Below are 8,418 nucleotides of genomic sequence, written 5' to 3' on the forward strand. Positions count from 1 at the left end.
AGGAACACAGATCATCGAGATTCAGGAGAAAGTCAAAACCAAATTCAAGGAATCTGAGGAATCCAATAAAATGATATAAAAGCTGAAAGATGAAATGGCCATTTTAAGAAGGAACCAAGCAGAACAGATAAGGCCAAAAATCTCACTGAAGGAATCTCAGAACGCAATTAAAAGTAGTAAAAACAGAATAGACCCAACAGAGGAAAAATCTCTGAGCCTGAAAACCAGTTCTCCGAATCAACTCAGTCAGAAAAAAATTATATAGAAAAAGAATAAAAAATAATGCCTTAAACCTCCAAGATATTTGAGATTATGTAGTGAGACCAGTCCTGCAACACATTGACATCCCTAAAAGACAGGGAGAAAGAACAAGCAACTTGGAAAACAAATTTGAGGGTATCATTCACAAAAATTACTCCACTCCTGTTGGATGGTCAACATTCAAATTCAGGAAATCCAGAGACTCTCTGTGAGGTACTATACAAGACAACCATCCCCAAGTCACATAATCATCATATTCTCCAATGTGAAGATGAAAGAAAAAATATTAAAGGCAGCTAGAGAGGAGGAACAGGTCACCAACAAAAGGAACATCATCAGAGTGGACATCAAGGTGGATAAATGTCAGGTGATATTTATCCTGGTAAATATCAACACTATTCTTTGAGTAAATAATCATTTACATAGTACTTGCATATGCTTATGGGTTACATGAGGTATTTTGATATAGGCTTGCTATGTGTAATAATCACATCAGGGTAAATGAGTGACCCAACAGCATAGACATTTACCCTTTGTGTTTCAAGCAATCCAATTACACTCTTTTAGTTATTTCAAAAAGTACAACTAACTCATTTTGACTATGGTCACCCTGTTGTGATAGCAAATACTAAGTCTTATTGATTCTCTCTAACAGTTTTTTGTAAACATTAGCCATCCTCACTTCTCCCCCAGCACCCCTCTACATTTCTCAGCCTCAGGTAACCATCCTTTTACACTTTATCTCCATGAACACTATTGTTTTGATTTTTAGCCTCCACAAGTAAGTGAGAACATGTGAAATTTGTCTTTCTGTGCCTGGCTTATTTCACTTACCATAATGACCTCCAGTGCCACCCATGTTGATGAAAACGACAGGGTCTCATTGCTTTTATGGATGAATAGTACTCCATTGTGTATATGTGATATAATTTGTTTATGCAGTCATCTGCTGATGGACACTTAGGTTGCTTTCCAATCTTGGCTACTGTTAATCATGCTGCAGTGAACATGGTTGTGCGGGTATCTCTTCAGTGTACTGATTTCCTTCATTTGGGGTAAATACCGAGGAGTGGGGTTACTGGATAGTATGGTAGTATTGTTTTCATTTTTGGAAGAGTCTCCAAGCTGTTCTCCATAGTGGTTTTACCAATGTGCATTCCCACCAACAGTATAAACAAACTGTGATACACCTATACAATGGATTACTATGCAGCCATAAAAAGAAAAGGTCTGCCAGACGTGGAAAGACAGGGATGAACATAAAAAGCGTGTTGCTAAAAGAAAGAATTTACTCTGATACCTTGGTTATAAATTACTCCTATTTCAGTTATCCAAGCTATGGTGTCCTTTTTATGTTAAGATTCCTGGCCAGGAGCAGTGGCTCATGCCTGTAATCCCAGAATTTTAGGAGGCTGAGACAGGTGGATCACCAGAGGTCAGGAGTTCAAGACCAGCCTGTTCAACATGGTGAAACCCTGTCTCTACTAATAATACAAAAAAAATTTAAACTTAATTACCTCTTCAAAGTTTGTCTTCAAATACAGTCACATTCTGGGATACTGGGTTTGAAGACTTGGATATATGAATTTTTGGAGTGAGTCATAATTCAGCCCATAACACCCTGCCAACTAAAATCAGAATTTCTGTGCCAAAAAATAAACTTGTTGTGTTAAGTCATGTAAATTTCAAGGATTTTTTGTTGTTGTTGTTCCATGAGCTTACCATATTTTATCTTCCTACTGGACTGCTCCTCATGCTTTTCTTAGGCTTATTTCAATATTTTCCTTACAAATAAATACTGCATATATTTCTGTTGCAAAATTTAGAAAAGAGGTAGAAATCACAATTCTCCCCTTTGGAAAGTTCCTCCAAAATTCAGCCCCCTATTCAGAAGTTTCCACAAACAACCATATGGTGTTTACATTTAAAAGCTGATTTAGAATTTTGAGAAAGATAGATGTGGTTTTAAAAATATAATTTATATATATATGAGCATGTGTGTGTGTTTATAACTACACATGGGTAATAATATACATATAGGTCTGCCACTTCCCTTTCCACTATTATAGGTTCAGTTGCATCCCCACTAAATTCTTATGTTGAAGTTTACATGTGGCATTATTTGGAGTCAGGATTATTTCAGAGGCAAGTAAGTTCAAAGTGGTTATTAAAGAAGAGCTGATACTATTCTTACTGAAACAATTCCAAAAAAATTGGAAAAGGAGGAACGTCTCCCTGACTCATTCTATGAGGCCAACATCATCCTCATAGCAAAACCTGGCAGAGACAAACAAACAAACAAAAAAAGAAAACTTCAGGTCAATATCCTTGAAGAACATTGATGCAAAAATGCTCATCAAAATACTGGCAAACCGTATCCAGCAGCATATCAAAAAGCTTATCCACCAGGATCAAGTAGGCTTGATTTCTGGGATGCAAGATTGGTTCAAAACATGCAAATCAACATATATGATTCATCAAATAAACAGAAACAAAGATAAAAACCACGTGATTATCTCAATAGATGCAGAAAAAGTTTTTGATAAAATTCAGCATTCCTTCATGTTAAAAACTCTCAATAAATTAGGTGTTGAGGGAACATACCTTAAAGCAAAGTCTCAGGATACAAAATCAATGTACAGAAATCACTAGCAGTCCTATACACCAATAACAGGCAAGGTGAGAGCCAAATCATGACTGAACTTTTTTCACATTTGCCACAAAAGGAATAATATAGCTAGGAATACAACTAACAAGGGAAGTGAAGTATCTCTACAAGGAGAAAGATAAATCTCTGCTCGAATAAATCAGGGATGACACAAGCAAATGGAAAAACATTCCATCCTCATGGGTAAGAAGAATCAGTATCATGAAAGTGGCCATACTGCCCAAAGCAATTTATAGATTCAGTGCTATTCCCACTAATCTCCTACTGACATTCCTCATACAACTAGAAAAAAAACCTATTTTGAAATCCATATGTAACCAAAAAAGAAACCAAATAGCCAAGGCCATCCTAAGCAAAAAGAACAAAGCTAGAGGCTTCACGCCACCTGACTTCAAACTATACTACAATCTAAAGTAACCAAACAGTATGGTACTGGTACAAGAACTGACACATAGACCAATGAAATAGAATAGAGAACCCAAAATAAGACTGCACACCTAAAACCATCTGAACTTTGACAAACATGACAAAAACAAGCAATTGGTAAAGGACTCCTTGTTGAACAAAGGCTTGCCTTATGCAGAAAATTGAAACTACACCCCTTCCTTACACCATATACAAAAATAACTCAAGGTGGATTAATGACTTCAATGAAACCCCAAAACTATAAAAACTTTAGAAAACACCTAGGCAATACCATTCAGGAAATAGGCACAGGAGAAAATTACATGACAAAGATGCTAAACATAGTTGCATCAAAAGCGAGCATTGACAAACAGGATGTATTTAAAGTAAAGAACTTCTGCAGAACAAGAGAAACTATCAACAGAGTAAACAGACAACCCAGAGAATGGGAGAAAATTTTTGCAATCTGTGCACGTGACAAAGGTCTAATATCCAGCATCTCCAAGGAATTTAAACAAATTTACAAGAAAAAAACCACTCCATTAAAAGGTGGGCAAAGGACATGCACAGACACTTTCCAAAAGAAGACATACATGCTGCCAGGAAGCATATGAAAAAAGCTCAACATCACTGATCACTAGAGAAATGCGAATCAAAACTCCAGTGAGATACCACCTCAACCAGACAGAATGGCTATTATTAAAATGTCAAAAAAATAAGAGATCATGGTGAGGTTGTGGAGAAAAAGGAATATTTTTACTCTGTTGGTGCCAATGTCAATCAGTTCAACTGTTGGAGAAAATAGTCTGTCAAATTCTCAAAGACGAAGAGACCAAAATAGCATTCACTGAGCCAGCAAACCAATTACTGGGCATATATTTAAAGGAATATAAATGGTTCTATTATTAAGACATATGCAAGTGTATGTTCAATGAGGCACTATTCACAATAGCAAAGACATGGAATCAACCGAAATGCCCATCAATGATAGACTGGATAAAGAACATGTGGTATATATATATACCATGGAATACTATGCAGCCAGGAAAAGGAATGAGATCAGGAGTTTTGCAGGAAAATAGATGAAGCTGGAGGCCATTATCCTTGGCAAAGTAACAGAGGAGCAGAAAACCAAATGTCAAATGTTCTCACTTACAAGTGGGATCTAAATGTTGAGAACACAAGGACACATAGAGGGGAACAATGCACACTAAGGCCTACCAGAGGGCAGAGGGTGGGAGGAGGGAGAGGGTCAGGAAAAATAACTAATGGATATTGGCTTAATACCTGGGTGATGAAATAATGCATATAACCAACCTTCATGACACACATTTACATACATAAAAAGGCTGCACATCCTGAACATGCACCATGAACTTAAACTAATAGTTTAAAAAATGTGGTTATTAATGCCGTCCCTAATCCAATATGATGGGAGTCATTATAAAAAGGGGAAATTTGGACACCGTGCTATGAGTAGAGGGATGACCATGTGAACATACACGGAGTGAAGACAGCCATCTACAAGGCAGGGAGAGAGCCTGGAAAGCATCCTGCCCTCACAGCCCTCAGCAGGAACCAACCTTGTGTACACTTTGCTCTTGGACCACCAGACTCCAAAACTGTGAGAAAGTCACAAAACTCTGCAAATCCAATCATGAGGAAAAAGAAAACCAAATATAAAATGGGCAAGATAATCTGAAACGATATGCCAGCAAAAACATATACAAATGGAAAATAAGCACATAACACTGTCGAATGTCCTATGTCATTACAGATATGCAAATTAAAACAACTAGGAGATAGCACTCGACCCCCAGGAGAATGGCTGAATTCCCAAACACTGCAACATCAAATGTCGACATGCATGTTGAGCAACAGGAACTTTCAGGCGCTTAGTGAGATAGACCTGGAGGAATCATGAATGCATATTTCTAAGTGAAAGAAGAATACCTAAAAAGGCGACATAATGTAAGATTCCAGTCATACAATACTCTGGAACACTCAACTATGAGTACACTAAAAATACCAGTAGTTTCCACGGGCTGATGGGTTGGGGGTGGGACATGGGGAATTGATAAATAGGTGGAGTTCACAGGAGATTTAGGATGGTGAAACAATTCTGTATGATAATGGAATGATGAATATTTGCTATTACACACGTATCAAAAAGTATAGCATCCCCAATGTTGAGTGAGTTCTGATGTAAACTGTGGACTTGACTTAATAATGAGGCATCAATAGAAGTCAAATAAACTGTAGCAAGCATGCCATAATAATACAAAATGTAAATAATAGGAGACACTGTGTGTGTGTGTGTGTGTGTGTGTGTGTGTGTGCGTGCGCGCACATGCATGGGGCAGGGCAGGAGGATGGTGTAGATATTTAGGAAATCTCTGTACTTTTGATGAGGTTTTCTCTTTGTAATTTTGGATTAACAATGCTCTAAAAATGAAGTCTGTTAGTTTTTTAAAAGATGCAAATAATTTGAACAGACATTTTACCAAAGAGGATATACACACTGCAAAGAAGCATATAACGTCATTTGTCATTAAAGAGATGCAAACAAAATACAAAAAAAAATTGGAATGCACACTTGTTTGAATGACTACAATCTGAAAATCTAAAATGCCAAATGTAAGCGAGGATATGGAACAACGGGTATTCTCATTCCTTGCTAGTTGTAATGAAAAATGATACAGCCACACTTTTAAACTCGTATTTTATGGACTTACGCATATGAGAAACTGTGAAAGTTAAAATAATGTGAACTGAAAAGAGAGCATAGTTGCTAGGAGCTGTGGAGAAGTGTAGTGACTGACCTCAAATCGGATGCACACGGGACATGTAGGGTGATGGAACTGGTCAGTATGATACTTGGGAGGTAAATGTAGTACTCAATACATTTGCCAAAACACATATAACTTCACCTCATAATTAAATCTGATGTGTGTATATTAAAAAATAAACACGAATTGGATTTTTTAAAAGGGTCCCGGGCTGCTGAACAGATGACGTTTTTTTTCTGGGACAAGAATAGGCAAAGAAGCAACAATAAGGAAGCCTTTGACATAGGCTAGGTGAGAGCTGATCTTAACTTCACACACAGCAGTAAAGGGGAAGGATTTGGAATGGATTTTAGAAGAAAGGTTGCTGTCTGGACAGAAGAGCGAGAGAGTATAGGCCCTAGGAGGCCCAGTCCCACTGTGGGTGGATGCGATTCTCCCTCCCTTCCACCTTGAAGGTCTCAGGGATGGGAGGGGCTTATTTGGAGGTGAAAGACTCAGATGGCTAGAGGCAGGGAGCTCAGGCAGTTTCGGGAGTCCAGGCACAGCCCCTAGGAAGGTTGGAATGGAATGCCCATGGATGGTAGTGCCCCTCCCCTGTCCCTGCGCCTGTGGCCAGCTCTGGAGGACATCAAGCTTGCCAGATGTACAACTTTCTGACTTCCATTTTAGGAGTCAGTCAGAGAAAAAGATTTCTCTGAGGAGGGCAGCTTCAGTTAAGCAGAGGGAGGAACCCCAGGGCTGGCCACTTAATGAGAAGAGAACTCTGTGAAAGGACGGAGACCTCCCACCACGAAGCACCCGGCACTCCCCACCTACTATCAGTTTCCGAGTCTGGGGCTCTGCCTGCCATCTGTGCCCCGAGATGCTCTCTCACATCCTCCTACAGGTTCCCAGGGAACAAACCCCTTATAAAGACAGGTGACCTGTCAGGCCCTAGAACACCACCTTAAGAGAAGAAGAGCTGTAAGTCGGCCTTTGTCAGCCATCATGGGTGAGTTTCTCCACTGAGGCCACTCACACTGTCCCTCCCTCCCTCAGGCCTCTGGGATCCCATCCTCCCCATCCCTGCTTAAAGGATGCTACTTCTGAAAAACAGTCAGCACAGCTCTCTTCCCAAGACTTCCCGACCTCAACTTTGAGCAAGACTTCCAGAACCCAGTTCTGATACAGGTCTTGGTAGATGCACAGGATTCCACAGATGAGGAGGAGGAAGCCTCCTCCATTTCCTCTTCCTCTTGCCACTTTTTATTCCCCTCCTGCTCTTCCTGCTCTTCCTCCTCCTCATCCTCTATTCTGGTTATGGATGCTCTAGAGGATGAGGACATGCCCCCTACTGGGTTTCCAATTCTTCCCGAGTGCTCCCAGGATTCCTCTTCATGATGCTCCCCAGAGACCTCTGAGCTCCTGCTCTTTCTCCCCTTTGTGAGGCCCATTGGATGAGGAGTCCAGCAGGCAAAAAGTGGAGGATACACCTACATGGCGTGCCTTGTCAGACAGTGAATCCTTGCTCACACGTGCACCGGATGAAAAGGTGGCTGAGTTGGTGCAGTTGCTTCTCCTCAAGTACCAACCAAAGGAGCCTGTCACAAAGGCTGAGATGCTGAAGACTGTCATCAAGAAGTATAAGGACTGCTTTCCTATGATCTTCAGGAAAGCTCATGAGTTCACAGAACTAATGATTGGCATTGCCCTGACTGAGATGGACCCCAACAACCACTCCTATGTCTTTGAAAACAGTAGAACTCAGCGACCAGGGGAGGCTGAGTGATGGCCAGGGAATGTCCAAGAACCACCTCCTAATTCGTATTCTGAGTGTGGTCTACATCAAGGGCAGCTGTGCCTCTGAGGTCATTTGGGAAGCACTGAATTCCATAGGGTGTATGCTGGGAGGGAGGCCTTCATTTATGGGAAGCCCAGGGAGCTCCTCACTGTAGATTGGGTGCAGAGAAAGTACCTGGAGCACCGGGAGGTGCCCAACAACGCTCCTCCACATTATGAATTATTGTGAGGTATAAGATCCCATTCAGAAATCAAAAAGAGGAAAGTCCTAGAGGTTTTAGGCAAGCTCGACAGTACCATTGCTAATTCCTTTCCATCCTGGTGTGTGGATGCTTTGAAAGATGTGGAAGGCAGAGCCCAGGCTGTAATTGACACCACAGATGATGCTGCTTCCACGGCCAGTGCAAGCCCCAGTATCATGTCCACCAGCTGCTGTCCTGAGTCAAGTCTGAGGCTGATTCCCCCTCTGTGTTTGAAGAGGGCAGTCGAGGTTCTAGGCAGGGGAGGGCGAGAGTG

General features: G+C 40.7%; 1 pseudogene; it reads left to right on the forward strand.

Moving 5' to 3' along the window:
* Positions 1-7,110: 7,110 nt before the first annotated feature.
* Positions 7,111-8,208, forward strand: LOC123571007 (melanoma-associated antigen C2-like; annotated as a pseudogene).
* The last annotated feature ends 210 nt before the right edge of the window (positions 8,209-8,418 follow it).

This window comes from Macaca fascicularis, chromosome X (assembly GCF_037993035.2).
Source record: "Macaca fascicularis isolate 582-1 chromosome X, T2T-MFA8v1.1".
NCBI lineage: Eukaryota > Metazoa > Chordata > Mammalia > Primates > Cercopithecidae > Macaca > Macaca fascicularis.